Source organism: Adiantum capillus-veneris, chromosome 17, assembly GCF_014529385.1.
Source record: "Adiantum capillus-veneris isolate H3 chromosome 17, ASM1452938v2, whole genome shotgun sequence".
NCBI classification, from domain to species: domain Eukaryota; kingdom Viridiplantae; phylum Streptophyta; class Polypodiopsida; order Polypodiales; family Pteridaceae; genus Adiantum; species Adiantum capillus-veneris.
The window spans coordinates 28441791-28458706 of record NC_140947.1 but is presented as its reverse complement, the minus strand read 5'-3'; positions in this window follow the sequence as shown (position 1 = coordinate 28458706).

Here is a 16916-nt window from a genome sequence, read left to right as displayed (position 1 = left end):
GAGTAGGATGGAGTTGTGCTTCAAGCTTGAGCTGATTATATAAATTGCAAGAAATCAGATTTGCTTGAGCTCCTGAATCAAGCAAGGCCATCGATTCAACTTGATTGCCACCAACTTTGAATACAATTATTGGATCCACTGTGTCTTCATTAAAATTCGTTAATCGAATAACATTTATTCGTAACGGTGATCCAATTTGTTGTTGTTGTCGTAGAAGCCTTCTTTCTGCAATGCGTTCTTTTGCTTCTGCTTGTGCTTCTTCTCTTACCCTCTGTTTCTCCTTTGTTCGTTGTTTTTCATGATGGATTTGTTGAAGCATATCCTGTGTTAGTGGTAAATGATACTTTTTTAACCAACACCCACTGATCCAATTTGGCATTTCTTCACCTTCCAATGTAGCAAGTTTGACGGCTCCGCTTTGTGATAAGTCACTAATCACAAAGGGTCTCATCCCTCGCTTTTTAAGTTTCTTGGCATGTTGCTTCAAAGTGTAAACAAGTACGTAATCACCTGTTTTGAAATCTTTTATGCGCACATGCTTGTCAAAAACATTCTTTGTCTTCTCTTCTTAGTGTAGATCGAAGCAACAGCTCTTAGTCGAAGTTCATCTAACTTTTCAAGATCATCTATTCTTGAAGAGATTTCATGGCCTGTCTATTCTAAGCGTTTCGTCACTCGTAGAGTTGGAATCAAAAACTCTATGGATAATATAGCGTTTAGACCAAACACCATGTCGTACGGTGTTGTTCCAATCGATGTTTTATAAGCTACCTTGTATGCCCATAGTGTTGAGTGTAATTGTTGATCCCAGTCTGCCCTTGATTCTGATACAATTTTAGTCAACACAATGCATAGGGTTTTATTTGTGGCCTCAGCTTGTCCATTTGCCTGTGGATGGTATGGAGCAAATTTCTTATGTATGACCATGAATTCCTCTAGCAGGTATTCAATGACTTCATTAAGAAAATGTGTTCCTCGATCACTGACAATTTCTATTGGTAATCCGTATCGTACAAAGACATTCTCATACAAAAATTGTGCAGTGGTCCTTGCATCTGATTTTTGTGTCGCTTTGGCTTCAACCCATTTTGTGAGACAGTCCGTAGCCACAATGATATATTGGGTATGGGTGCGATACGCAGGGGGTGAAATAGGCCCCACAAAATCAATTCCCCATTTTGCAAATGCTCGTGATCCCATCATTGGCCGTAGTGGCATCTCATCTCTCTTTATCGGCACCTTAGTGCGCTGACATGCGTCACAACGCTTTACAAATTTCTCAGCATCCATGTGCAATGTAGGCCACCATATCCCTGCGGTTAAGACAATTTTTGTCTTCTTATCGCTTGAAAAATGGCCTCCACTTATTCCTCCATGTGCATGTTCCAGAATCAGAAGGTATTCACTCTCACTTGCACAGACTCTAAGTTGATTGTCCTTTCCTCGCTTGTAGAGTTGATTTTCAATTAAATTAAAGTCTCGAGCTTCCAACTCTATATTCCTTTGTCGTGCTTTTGTTATGTTTTCAGAAAATGTTCTTGTTGTTAAGAAATCAATGATATATTGACTCCATGCAGGTGCAATGGTTACCTGAAACAATGTTGCATGATCCACCGGTCGTTTGGCACTACATATAGTACAATTGTTAACATAAGCATGTGTTTCCGCATACATAGTTGGCCAATAAACTCCTAAGCGTTTCAATCTTTGGTGTGTTTTCATTGTTGAACAATGAAATGCACAGTCTTGGATGTGTGCTTCTTCAAGATAACACTCGAATTCCTCTGGATTTATACATAATCGTAGAATTTGGTCCGAGCCTAGATGGTACAATCGTCCCGCAATCAACTGAAAGTTTTTTGTTTGTCGAAATGTTTGTTGTTTGGATCCCTCTTCCTTTTTATCAAATCTACCTCCAAAGAAAATAATGTTAACAATTTCTTGAGACCATTTGGGTATCATTTCAATATTGAAAAGATAAGCGTCAGGTATGTCATCATCTACTCCTTCAAGAGCTTCTCCGTTTTGCAATCTTGAAAGATGATCTGCTCGTAGATGATTTTTACCCTTTTTTACTACCACTGTGAAGTCAAACTCTAGCAATATAATAAACCAGCGTACAATTCTCCCAGTGTTACACGGTTTATTTACTAGATACAGAAGAGCTTGATGATCTGTGAAGAACACAAATTTGTTTGCAAGCAAGTAATGTTGAAATTTCTTTACAACATATATCATTCCTAATCCCTCTCTTTTAGTGGTGATGTAGTTCTTTTCTGCACTATTTAGCTATCGGCCCGCATAACATACTGGGAAATCCATTGTTCCTTCTTTAGGTTGAGCCAGAATACTCCCAATTGCGTATGCAGAGGCATCAATGTGAACATGGAATATCTTTTCCCAATCTGGTGCTTTAAGTACAGGTGTTGACACAAGGTTTTCCTTAAGCTTTTTGAATGAATTTTCACACTCCTCAGTCCAGTCGAAACTGACTAATAAGCGATATAGTGGTTGTGCAATGACCGCATACATATATATGAATCTTCGATAATATCCGCAGTGTCCCATGAAAGATTGTACTTGTTTGGCATTAGTAGGCCTAAGCAAGTCTGCTATGACTCTAATTTTGTCTAGGTCAGTGGTATGCCATTTCTTGAGACAATATGTCCTAAGATGCGGCCTTGCCTTACCATAAAAATGGACTTTTTCGGGTTGAGACAGATTCGATATGTTATGCACTTCTCAAATACCTTTTGTAAATGGTCAATGTGTTCTTCTCGAATAAGAGAGTGGACATAGAGATCATCCATATATATTTCTAAGAATATTCTCAGGTATTCTTTGAACGCATGAGTCATTAACCTTTGGAAGGTGGTTGGGGCATTGGTTAGGCCAAAAGGCATAACTCTATACACATATATTCCCCACTCGGTGGAAAATGTTGTTTTGTGTTGATGCTCTATTGCAATTGCCAATTGGTTGTATCTCGAAAACCCATCTAAAAAGAGATAGGACTGTTTTTCTGCTACCCTCTCAAGCACATGTTCTGTGATTGGCAAGGGATAGTTATCCCTTATTGTGGTTGCGTTCACCTTTTTGAGGTTCACATACACACACGCAACTTTCTGTTCATTTTGGGGACTACCACAATGGGTGACACCCAATCTATATGCTCGATTTCATAGATGAATTCGGCATCCATCAGCTTGTCAATCTCTTCTTTGATTCGTTTAGCAAATGTGTCATTATATGTGTAAGGACGTTGTTTGCTTAGTTTGGCATCTGATTTTAAAGGAATTGTATGTTGGCATATCGATGGATCCACTCCCTTGATGTCTTTGTAAGACCATGAAAACACATCTTTATACTTCTTGAGAAGCTGTGTTAGCATTTCTTCTTCCTCAGGCTCTAAATCAGTTGCTATATAGATAGGTTGAGGCTCTTCGCCTGGCGCAACGAGGTCAATTCATTTTGCATTTTTCAGCCCATCGTAAGATTCCTGGTTGATTCTTTCCCTTACTGGTGGTGTCATTATGATTTTTCTGTCTTGGATGGTGAATTTTTTATAGTGGGACGGTACATTCATGTTTCCTTTTTTTGAATCCTCCTTACCTTCACTTTCTCCCTCAGTAGTCCATACCTCTCGTAACGTCCGTTTAAGTTCTTGGTATTTCTTTTTACGCTCCATTTTGGTCCACTCTAGATCTTTTGTCTTTTCCTGTTTTGATTGTTGAGATTTTCTTGATTTTGTTCCTGTTTTAGTTTTTCATGCTTGTTTTATTTTCTCATGTGTCCTTTCCCTTCGAAATCTTGAGAATCTCCCTGATATTTGGTCTTTTATACAATCCTCTACCTTGACAAGCATTAGATAGTGAGTTTTGTCTTTTATCCTAAGCATCAGGTTTTCTCTAATTTTCTTTTCTACTCTTTTTTTTCTATAGCGTTCCTGGCGTCTAGGGTGTTGATTTGCAAAATCATAAAACTTGATATCTGCGGTTGTCTCCCCATGCTCGCTTTAGCTGTCTGAACACTCGTTATCTGCATCGTTACTTACTTCCAGATGCTCAGAGGAGTTATAAAACTCTTCCTGTTCTGGTGAGTCTACATTTTCATCTCCTACTGGTACACGGTTTACCATGTAATAGGGTAGCACATCATAGCCATCCTTATCGCAAAATTTTGTCGTTGGGCTATCTGTAATGGTACACACATCCAATGTTGCTAGTATGTGTTCCCATTCCATAGGTTCTAAGGCATCTTCGAGAAAAGGTTGCGAAATATAATCCTTGTCTTCAATAGCTCTTTCTAAGATGCATTCCTCTTTTCAAGCTTCCACAATGTGAATCTCCACACATCCATAGCTCTTTTTTCTGCCCTAACCATGCTGGAAGTTCGGACCCTGCCAATGTAGCCGAATCAAACTGTTCCACTGGTGTCTGGTTCACATCCTTGTAACTATGGTCTTTTAGGTATATTTTGGTTGTAGTCTCTCCACGCCTAAGATATATGTGCTCATAACCCCAATCCTGTACCATCTTTAATTGTCTCATGAATGGTCTTCCCAAGATGATCCCGTAATTGTTCTTTTTATCGAAATCAACTATTGCAAATGTATGCTCATACTCGATTCCGCAAGAGGTGACAATTACTTTTTCTAAAAGTCCTAGAGGCTTTTCCATGAACCCATATGCCAGTTGCAATTTCATTATGGTTGCTCTCAAAGTCGGTTTTTCCCATTTTTTCCAGATTTCTTTGGTGGCGATAGCGACTCCCGCTCCACTATCGAGAATATCCTTGGATAGTACTCCCTTGAATTCTACTGGTAGTGTGGTATTTCTATCTTCTCCCTCGCAATATTCTCCAACCTTGTTTAAAGGTATAGGCCTAATGTTTAGTTGAGGCTTGTCCAATTCTCTGATCCCTTCTTGAATTCTTGAGGTAGGGTCTTTTACTCCAAATTTTTCTAAACATTTTCCTACGGTGGTCCACATGTTTGGTTGTAACCTCAGGAGTTCGGCTAACGTGATTGTGCATGCCACAGGTGTGGACAATAACTCAATCAACCGTTGTGAATCCATTACTCTGTTGGGAGAAAGTCTTTGAGATGGAATTGCTCTCACTTCAGACTTAGCTTCATACTGCCCTAGGTAAGAGGGTAGAGTTTTTTGCAAGTCTGGTTGGCTGTGCCCCGCCGAACTAATTGACCCCTGGTCCCCCTCTTGTGAATGCATATCAAAGTTCATTTGTGATCTTGCCTCAAATTCTTCAATGGGAGGTAAGATCTCATTTTTCTCCTTCCCAGTGCGATTTAGTTGGTAGTTTACCCCATTAGCTTCATTTGCTTCCCGGATTTTCTTCCACGGGTCATCTAGACTGTCACAATCTTTACCCATCCCTGCCAATGTTTTAGGCTCGAAACCATCAATTGTCTCATTTGTTGTATTTGGCACTATGATAGGTTCTCTCCTAGACTCTGAGGCAGTCGTGAGTCCCTCCTTTGTGTCTGCTTGTTTCTCTTGAGTAGGTGTGATAGGGTTTGGAGCTGGCGCCTCGTACCAAGTTGCAGGTTTACCAAGTGGATTTTCTATCAAGGATTGGGTTGTTTCAATCATCTTCCGACACATTTCCAACCTTTGTTTTTCTAGTTCCGCATATGGATAAGTCATCCATCTTTGCTCTTGACTTTGGTTGTTTTTTAGTTTGGCTTCGTATGCTTTTAAAAGTGCGTCAAGCTGCTCATTTACTTTTTCTACCAGTACTGATCCTCCTGATCCTGCGCTTTTGGGTTCCACTATTTCCTTGGGCCCTATGGTTGCAGCAGTGTGTGAACTTAAACTAGCTAAATCCTCTAACCGCTCCAATCTATCCTTTGTGTGTTTTAACTCCTCGGATAGAGCCGTTTGCTCTCTTTCCCTCCTAGCTTTCATACGAGCTTTTCCAGCTTTCCAAGTACTTCTTTGATTTTTTATTTCTGCACTAGAGGCATCGGTCTTTGGCTCTTCAACTATGGGTTCGTTTGTCCTTCTTTGAGCTTGTGCCCGTGTGACTGCCTAAATAGGTATTACTGTTTCGTTTTTTGACCCCCCACTGGATGGCACTGCTTCCAGCATATTCAAAGTAGTTTTTACTCCTTTGCTCGAGTTCTTAGGGCAATCAAGAATCAAGTGAGTAATCCCACACTTGGTGCAATACGCATTGACTCTAATGATTTCATCGTGAGGATAGTCCCTAAGCCAATGATCTCCACCACACTTGTAGCAGGGTCCCTTAGGCTATTGAGGTGCTCCTTGAGCTCCTCTCTGTTGGTAAGCATGCCTCTGCCCGCCCATGCCTCCGTTGGCTATGAACAACAGTGTTCATTCATCCAAGTTGTATCTTCCTTCTCCTGCAGCCTGTGCAGTTGTTGGTGGTCCTATACTTCCAATCATGCTCCAAGGTTCTTGCGTCTTAGGTTCTTCCGGTGGATAATAGACAGGATTTGATGTATATCCATTGGGATCTTCGTAATATGCATGCATAGGTACCAAAGCCTTCTCTTCCGGTTCGTTTACCGTTGGTGCGTATCTTATGCCGACCGGTCGTACTCCTAGTAGGGGTGGTTGTTGCCCCAATACTGGTTGTGGTCTTTCAACTCCTACAGGTCCTGGTAGATTACCTGCTTGATACCTAGGCATCGGTGGGATTTGAGGAGATTCTACCTGAGCTTGAGGAGCATATGGTCGCTCTCTCACATATCCCTTGTTATAATTACATTCCTCCGTCACATGGTTTGTCCATTTTTGTTCACACACCACTTCGGCTGCTTAGCCTGAGGCTTGGCATACATATTAATTTTTTTTAGCACTTCTTCCACAAGTTTCTCCTAGCTTACAGCTACTTCTCCTTTCAGTGTTGTCTTAGCGGACTTGCTTCCACTTTGTTGTGAGGATGAATCGTCATCAAGATCCTTGAATTCACCCTCCTTGTAGATCGCACAATTGTCTACAAGGTAAAGAGCTTCCTTAGTTAACTCTTTAACGTTGTGCTCCTCTTCATATGTAAGTTCTTCTGGAGATCTGTGTTTCTCAGTCCTTGAATAAATATAAGCATAAGTCAGGACTGGGTTGGTACTTCCTCCACCGGGTAGAACTTCGCATATCTCTTTAGTCGTAGGGCTGCCTTTTGCACAGATTCCCCTTCTTTCTGTTTGAATTTATGGATTTACTGTATTATGAGCTATCCCCCTTTGTAAGAATTCCTCAATAAACTCGTCAAAAACCTCCTCCATAGATTCAAAATCTCTACGCTCCACAGAATCAAACCACGTGGCGATATCCTCTTCTAGGGTAAGTCCAAACCCTGCAAATTGAGTAGGGAAATCTAAAACTTCTTCAGCTCTAATTACACGCACAAAGGCTGCTACATGATCCCTAGGATCTCTGTTTCCCGTGTATTTCTTGTTTACCCATTTTTGTACCTGAGAAGGTCTAATTCTACGATGGTCTACAAATCTCATCATTGGTTCTCCTCGTCCTACTCGATATACCTTCTCTGGCCTTTGGTTCCTCTCCCAGAGGTTCTCCGAAAGCCATAATTTCTGACGGTTCTTGCAAGAGGTGGTTCATTTCTCCGAACTCGTTCTCTTTGATCTCGTTCTATGGGTTGTCTTCCAGGCTCTGCCAACTCTTGAGTTTTGGGTTTACTCTTGCCTTGATACTGTGAATGGAGTGGTGGTTCTTGTAAATCTCTTAGCCCTCGTGTGGCTGAATAACCACCTCTGTTTCGTTCTTGTTCTAATGTCGCACTTTGTTGAAGCCATGCCTGCAATGATGGTTGGGTTGCCTGTTGCTTCTGGTAGTTGAACGTCTGTTGTTGGTTAAAATGTGATGTTGCATCATACTCCTCTAAAAATGGATTTGTTGACTTGCTAGGGGTATAGGTGGACCTTGGTACTTCTTCGGGGGCATTTGTTGAGGTTTTTGGAAATGTTGCCTTATCTACCTCTGGCAAAATTCGCTTGTATTTTCGCCCGTACCTGTCAACAAAAATGATATCCTTCCCCATAGCATTTTCATAAGAGAACAAGTAAAGAACCTTGTCATTGCTCAATTCATCTGGGTAGGGTTCTTTGCATTGAAAATAAGAGACTACTCCCTCGCTCTTATGCTTATAAATTCCCACATTCTCATTATAGGTAGAGACTCTGGTTGTTTTTTTATCATACATAAAAAGAGCTCCAGGTCGATCAATTTTAGGAGGCGGCTCTTGAGTTTCTGAGACCATTTTTCCCTTTGCCACATTATCTCCATACCTGTTGTAATCCCAAGGTTGCTAACTATCAAATAGTGGTTCCCCTTTTCATCTCGGAATCTATCTCCATCATCATAGACTTGAATTATCTCCAGTCTCTGAGAAGGCCGTTCCTCTATACAAATACACTTGCGTCCCCAATAGCCAGAATAAACTAGGGCTCCCCGAGAGTTTGTTCCTTCTAAGAAGATTATAGTGAACTTGGCATTGTTCAAAGGGTTTTGGGAGGTACTTCCTCCTAGCATTGGTCCTTCACCGGAGAAACCTCCTCGCTGTTGACTACCCATCATGAAGAAGGACTTATGTGATAAGGTGTCAGTATCACTACCTTCCTCAATGATTGGGGCTAATGGATCTAGCCTTGCCTGAGTTACACTTTCATCGGTGGATACTAAGCTACACTGATCACCTGCCTCTTTTTGGTCTCTTGAAATGTGTCTTCCTGATCTTAAATTCATCAAACTTAGCAATGCTACTTATCACAAATCCAACCACTCATCTGGCAAGGGATCAGTTTCCGCACAACTTCTTGCCTTGCTGCCTGCTGAATATACCTGTACACAAGCTTTTAATTTCGGCAATCGAATCAAATCATTTAACCGCTAGAGGTGGTCTTAGTAATGATTGGTATAACTAGAGGGTTAATCCCAACCACTATTGTACTTTATACACTTCTGATGTTCTTAATTAAGTCCACTAATCTTGAACTGGACACAATCCAAGTGTTTGTCAGTCTAGAGGTAAAGTCTTAATTCTGTCTTTGCTCCGTCAAAAGGTCAAACAAAGTCCAATTTCACTTCTGAAATAAGTTATGGAACCCTTAAGTCAATTAGAACCTCCAGGTATGTCAACAGTTTAATTTTGTCCAAAAAATGACCCTGTAGACATCCTACGCGTAGGATGTCTTTTTTGCTCTGTTTCAATCAAAATTTGCAATGTAGACTTCCCTTGATGTGCTGAGCTCGCAACTTTTCTTACTTTTTGGTTTGGACACCTATAAGCTGGTCAACTTATCATAAATCTGTTTCAAAAGCCTAATGTCCATTCTGATGAATTCACCAGTCAAACCAACTCCAAATTGGACCAAACTTGACTAGGAGGCTTGTCTAAGGCTATATGAGAGCCTGGTATGTCTTAAATATCAGTTTTGGGCTTTTAATCATGCATTAGACATACTACGCATAGGATGTCTTTTGCAACAGAATTTAACCCAACTTGGTCCACAGCCTTTCCTTGATGTGCTGAGCTCACTGGTGTGTTTAGATCTGAGTTTGAATGTAAAAAGACCCCCAACTTAGCTATTCCAGCCTTTTTCAGTCAAAAATGCTAAAGTCTGCTTAAACTGTCAGTGGGCTTCTCTATGCTCTGCGGATCTCTCAGCAATACTCACAGAACTTTTGGACTTCAATTCAGCTTCTAACCACAATTTACCGTCTTTTACAGCTCTTTGATGAGCCTAACAGCAAATATAACATGCATGAAGTGCTCCAGATCATAAATTATGATGTCCTACTTACCCTACTCCTACTCATCATGTGAGATGGTGATTTTGGTGTCTCGGTTGCTTCCTGGCCTCCCACAGACTCTCAAGCTCTCCTCTCACCGCCTCTACCACTCCAACTCCTACTCTCCTATCTAATACTACCTAAGGCGAAGGATTTAGGCTATACACATGCTCCCTAGACTCCTCCTAAGACCTGGGGAGTCCACCACGCTATGATCCTATCTAAATGTAAAATAACACTCTGGCAAGCCAAAGAATCCCTATCCTCAAGGACTAGTCTCAGTCACCTACCTAGGGTTTTCGTCCTCGGCAGCGGCGCCAATGTTGGCGGATCCGCCGCGACGGACGTCAGCACAGCGAGAACTCACCTAACAAGATTTGTCAGCTAAGGACGAAGCTCGACCCGCAGGTGCGTGGAAGAAAGCATAGGGTGTCAACCTACACTCGACCGACTATTGACTACTTCCTACAGAGGTTTCTACCCAATGTCTAAGTTACAGCCTTCAAAAGTACACAGGAGGAGATTTCCTACAATGCTTCCACGAGCCAAATACCCATCAGACGTTCTCGAAACGCTACAAAACTTAAGGGATATCCTATTAACACCAATAGGCCACTCTCCCTAAGGTCCCTGACCCAAAATCCTACCCAAAAACACCCAATGTAGAATCACGTAGGATGTCTGACAGGTTTTTTTGCAGGTCGTCGTTTCTGAAAACTAAAGTGTCTAATGTGTAGCTGCACTTCTCCGCACTCAATTTCAACCACCAGTGTGCGTGTAGCGTCAAGATAAACTCTCACCCTCTCTCGTACACAGAATACACTTCTCACAGACACTTGATAAAATGAACAAAAAGGGTTTTTCCATTATGGTCAAAATTTGGTATAAATACCTTCCAAATACAATATCTCATGTTCCAAAGTCAAATCTTACTCAGTCTAATGGCAAAAATAATATACAAAATTGGAAACTTCTGTAAGCCCCAAGTATTTACAAATGAAATTACAGGTTTTCTTAATCAGAGAATGACTACATAGGATTTCTTTCTTTTCATATTCCGCCAGTCTTCAGTTGAGTGTAGCCACCAGTCGTCTAGTAACACAAACAAAGAGAAGCAACTGAAGATGTCAAGCTAACATACACTTTCAGACAACACATCCACGACGTGCTCAAAAGAAAGACTGAGCAATGGGAAGCAGAGGACGAAAATAGGCAGAAAACAGATGATTTGGAATCCCTGGTGGATCACCCAAAGGTAATCACTCTACACAAGGAGAACCACTGAGAGATGAAACTACCGAGAAGCAACGGTAGGAAGTTCATGTAGAGACGGACGCCCAACAAGTCTCACCAAAACCTACCACACCACCTCCTGCTAATGAAGAGAAAGAGAAAACGAAAAGGACCAGGAGAGTCATGAGAAAAAGAAAGAAAATATATGACAGGCTCAGATTGAGAAAAAAGATACAAGAAAGATAAGAGCAGGCAGCCTGCCTACCAAAGGAGAAAGAGTCAAAGTCTAGGACTTCCCGACAACAGACTACTCCAGATAGGGGTCCAATTTTGCCATGCTCAAGGGCAGTACTAGAAGATGCTGATAGACTGATCCAAGAATTCGATCTTGACTAACATTTGGAAAGCATCAAATTTCAATTCAAATCCTAGCAGACAATGTCCCAATTATATAATTAGATGTTCAAGATACCAAGGAGAAGGAAAATGCAGAAATAAAAAAGAATGCAAGGCTGCTACAACACCTTGAAAGCCTCCACAATGAAATTTGGAAAGTATCAAATTTCAATTCAAATGCTAGTGTGGACAATGTCTCAACTGAGAGAACTAAATTCTCAAGATACCAAGGAGAAGGCAAATGCAGCAGTTGAAGAGAATGCAAGGCTGTTGCAACACCTTGAAAGCCTCCATAGTGACAACAAGAACCTACAAGATGCACTCGAACAAGAAAGAAAGAATGCAGCTAGTCTTATTAAAGACTTGTGAGATCAAATCGGTGTCAATTGTGAGATGCAAGTGGAGCTACAACAATTGGAAGAAAATTTGGAAGGAGAATAGCAAAGGAGTACAAAGATAAATGACTCTTATTATGTTGTAAAGCAAGCACTCTCTCAACTCCTAGCCATGCAGGGTGTGCTTGCTCCACTTCTCGAGCACCAACATCCATACTATATGAGATCAAGGCTTTAAAGGTGGAGCTTGCACATGAAAACTATGTTGGAATTAGGGTTGCACGGAAACACACAAATCTAGGAGAAGATGAAGGAAGCTCAAGGCACACAATAGAGAGTGTATTACTAAGTGTGTAATGGAAAGATAGATAGCCCTAAAGTGATGGGTGTATATACTATGCACGGGGGGAAAAACCTCGTAAAGAGGGAAAAAGTACCCCAACGGTGCTAGTGTGTTCACACACATCACTACCACACCCCCTAGAGTGATGCGGTGAACGAGAGCTGGCACATGAGTAGAGGGAAGTTCCATGCCGTAAGGATAGGATCATTCCACAAAGGGGAGTAAGCCCAAATCTTTGCGCAAAGCTTCGAACTTCTCATGAGACAATGCCTTTGTGAAAAGATTTGCAAGGTTGTCCTGTGTTGGCACATAAGCCAAGATGATTTCTCCTACTGAGAGCCTCTCCTTGACATAGTGTTAATGCACCTCAATGTGCTTTGTGTGAGCATGAAAAATTGGGTTCCTTGCAACTGCCAATGCGCCCTGACTATCAGTGTAGATACTGTTGGCAGTGTCATGTCAAACACCCAAATAGCCATTTAAAGGCGTCTGAGCCATACACACTCAACCGTAGCTATGAAGACTACCCTATACTCATCCTCACAACTCAAAGTGGCCATAGTAGGTTGCGTCTTGCTCAACCACGATATACATGAACTGCCAAGCATGAAACAAAAACCACTTGTGAACACTCACATGTCAAAACAACCAGCCAATCTGAGTCTAAAAAAGCATGTAATTCTAGCGACAATGATCCCCCCTTGGAATAAAACAAGCTAAGATGTAAAGTGCCACTCAAGTAGCGAAAAATCCTCTTGAAAACCTACCAATGCTTAGAGCCTGGGCTATGCATAAACATGTTGACATGTTAGACTGTAAACTGAATATCCGGCCTCATGTTGCATACATAAATGAGGCAACCAACAACAGTTTGGTAAAGAGTGACATCAGCAGGATCGCCAGAATCATGTAGACTTAACTTCAAACCTATTTTCATGGGAGTGGCAATAGGTTTGCAATCCTCAAGTCCAAACTTACATAGTAATGTCTCTATGTAACTTTTCTGACACAAGGCAATACCACCATCACACTGCTTAAACTGTATGTCCAAGTAATGATGCAACAACCCCAAATCTTTCATCTTGAAAGTAGCATTCAAATCAGTCTTAAATTAAGCAATATGTGCTTCATTGGGACCAGTGATCAGCAAATCATCCACATAAAGAACAACAACTAGAAGTACATCGCTCTTACGCTTGACATACAATGTGCTTTCTTTTGGATTGTTACGAAAGCCTCGTTTGACCAAATGAGTGTCTCCTTTCTCATACCAAGCATGAGGAGATTGCTTCAACCCATAAAAAGCTTTGTTACATTTGCACACCTTATCCTCTTGTCCTTTCCTGACAAAACCATGAAGCTGGGTTACATAAACTTCCTCAAATATGTCACCATTCAAGAAAGTAGTAACAATGTTGGATTGATGTACATCCCAACCAAAATAAGCTTGCAATGCACATAGAAAACGCATAGTAGTCATACGACAAGTGGGAGCAAAAGTCTCTTTATAATCTATGTCTTTTTGCTGTGCATAACCCTTTGCAACAAGTTGAGCCTTATAGCGATCAATCTCACCATCTAGCTTGCATTTCAAATTGTAAACCTACTTTGTACCAATGGCCTTTTTCCAAGAGGCAAATCACATAAAGTCCATGTGCCATTTTCTATAAGTACATCATATTCTAATTACATGGCAGCCATCCAATTTTTTGGATTTTGTGCTACAGAGGTTCCTCAACATCATGTAAGCTAAACACAACCAAAGCATAACAATCTGATGCATAAGAGGCATGGCGAGAACCTGAACAAGTATGACTAGAAAAAGGTGCATCCAATTTGTTGTCACGCAAAGTACGTACCAGCCATTTAGACATACCTCTAGCTTGCTAATTTTCAGCCCTTTCTTCATCAAGTACATCATGTATATCTACATCAATAATAGGCTGATCTATAACATTTTTAGAAACCCCCATAGGCTGTACATTGGCCTCAATTGAATTTACATTCGTACTTCCACCACTGAAAAGAGGCAACAAAGTGTCATAAATATCTTGTGAGCTTACATTACTGTCTCTAGTACATGACAACAAAGGCTGAATAGAATCTTCCACAAACACAACATCACGTGAGACAAAAATACACTTTGTTTGCGTATGATACAACCTATAACCTTTGCTTTCAGCACTATAACCAACAAAAATATAATGACAGCCTTATCATCCAATTTTTTTCTTCCGCTTGTGGCACTAAACCATAAGCCAAAGAGCCAAAAACACGCATGTGCTCATTAGATAGCTTTCTATCATGCCATGCTTCAGATGGAGTCATAGACTGCAAGGCTTTTGTAGGATGCCTGTTGAGTACATAAGTGGCACACATGACAGCCTCGAGTCAAAACGAATGTGATAAAGATTGACTCTTGACCATACATCTTGCCATTTTCATAAGAGACCTGTTTTTTCTCTCAGCAACATTATTTTGTTGAGGCGTATACGGCACTGTACATTGGTGTTTTATCCCACGACTAGCCAAAAATGCATTAAATTCATGAGACATATACTCCCCCCCTCGATCGGAACGGAGGGTGCCCATAGTACATTTTGAGACATTTTCAACCATAGCCAGAAATTGTTTGAAGCACATAAAAACTTCGGGCTTTGATTTAAGCGGAAATACCCATGCATGCTTGGAGTAATCATCAATGAAAGTCACAAAGTAAAGGTAATTTCTCAAGTACGGAGTTTGCATGGGCCCACAAACATCACTATGCACAAGTTGTAACCTGCATGTGACCCTAACTGAACCATCCTTTGGAAACTTAGAACGCTACATCTTACCCAAAATACAGCCTTCACAAACGTATTTGACAGGTGCTTCAAGAGGCGGCAAAGAAGAAACCATATCAGATTTTTGCAAATGCAGCAAACTAGAAAAATTTAGATGACGAAAACGTGCATGCCAAAGTTTTGCATCTGAAATAGCCTTTGAAACCAAAACTGCATGTGCAAAATTCTGTCCACACTTGTCATACAAAGTGAGCTTATACAACCCACGGCATAAAATGCCAGATGCAACAATTTCATTACCAAAACTGAGACCATATCTTGTACATCTGCCATCCACAAATTTGACTATAAGACCAAGAACTAGCATTTGCAGCAATAAGCACGATCTTTCCAACTCCCTGAACTGGATAAGATGCATTGTTGGCACAAGTAAGTGAATTTCCATGAGAGACAGACTCAAGAGAGGTGAACAAATCACGATGTGAGGTAATGTGCTTTGTAGCACCACTATCAAAATATCACACATGTGAATCTGTAGAAACTGACATGCATGCATTATGGACAGCAGGATTATAGGTACACTCTGTACTAAAAGTCCATTCTACATCAACATCAGCATCACAGTCTCCTTTCATAGAAGACTCGACAATAGCTGCATTTGTAGTGGAAACATCATTTTTCAGTGAAACACCCTCTTTCTTCTTAGCCTCTTTGGCCTTCAAACTTAGGACACTACTTGATCAAGTGATCATTAGCTTTACAATAATAACAACACATCTTCTTTTTGCCCTTATCACCAGAATTTCCGAACAAATTGCTGCCAGCAGAAGCATTAGGAACAAGCAATTTTCCACTCGTAGAAGAAACATAATAAGTGATTGCATTGCTGTTACCACCCTTTCTTGAGCAGCAATAAAAGCCTATTTTGAACTGCACGCTGTCTAGTCCTATTTTTTTGGGAAAGTGACTCTTACAACAACAATGTGCATAATGCATCAAACTTGACAACTTCAAGATTTCCTTGGGTCATAAGTCTCCAAGTACTAGCAAAAGTCTGGTAAGAATCTGGTAAGGCATTAAGAATAGTCTGCACAAGGGAACTATCTGAAATGACTTCACTTGCAAAAATAAGTTGCTCATTGATATCCTTAACACCAGCAAGGAAAGTGTCCATATCATCTTCCTCATGCATAATCTTCGACTCCAGCTCTTTACGCAGCAATGCAATTTTTGTCTCATTGCGGCTTGCATAAAGACCAGCTAGAATATCCCAAGCATGTTATGCAGATTTCGTCGAGCGAATGTGAGGAGTAATGGTGCGCTTCACAGGCAACACAATCAACACATGAGCCTGTGCATCCTTTACATCCCAACGAGCTTGTTACTTCGTAGACAAAACAACTCTTAACAACAATAATCCTTGCAGCAAGACCTGCAACATCCTCAACATCGCCTACATCCTCAGAACTAGGACGTACATCAATGCCCTACAATATTCTAAACGCCCTTTGACACAAGAACATGTTGCATCATGTAAGCCCACATAGGGTAGTTGTCCCCATCCAATCTGTCCTCAGCAACAAATATCTTGAACACATATGTGTTGTTGTCAGCCATGGTAAATGTTGTACCTGATGTGAAAACTGCCCAAAAAGAGAAAGGGAGCGGGAACAACACGTACTATATAGCACAAACCATAGAAGACCATAAGGACCTGTTATGCAAAAAACGGCACTGACAAACTTTATTCACAAAATGATAAAATTGCCTGTGGAGAACTGCTTGTAGTGGAAACGGAGGCCGAAATGAACCCGAATCAGAAATTTGTGCAGACTTAGTTGTATGAGCTATCCTGAAATTTTTATTGACCTGCGAACGCTCACTAAAGCTCACGAAAATCAGAGAAAGTGAGCATGCGTGTGTTGGAGCTGCTAGCGACTAAGCCCAGGAGGATGCAACCTGTTCTGATACTAATTGTTGGAATTAAGGTTACATGGAAACGCACACAGCTTGGAGAAGACAAAGGAAG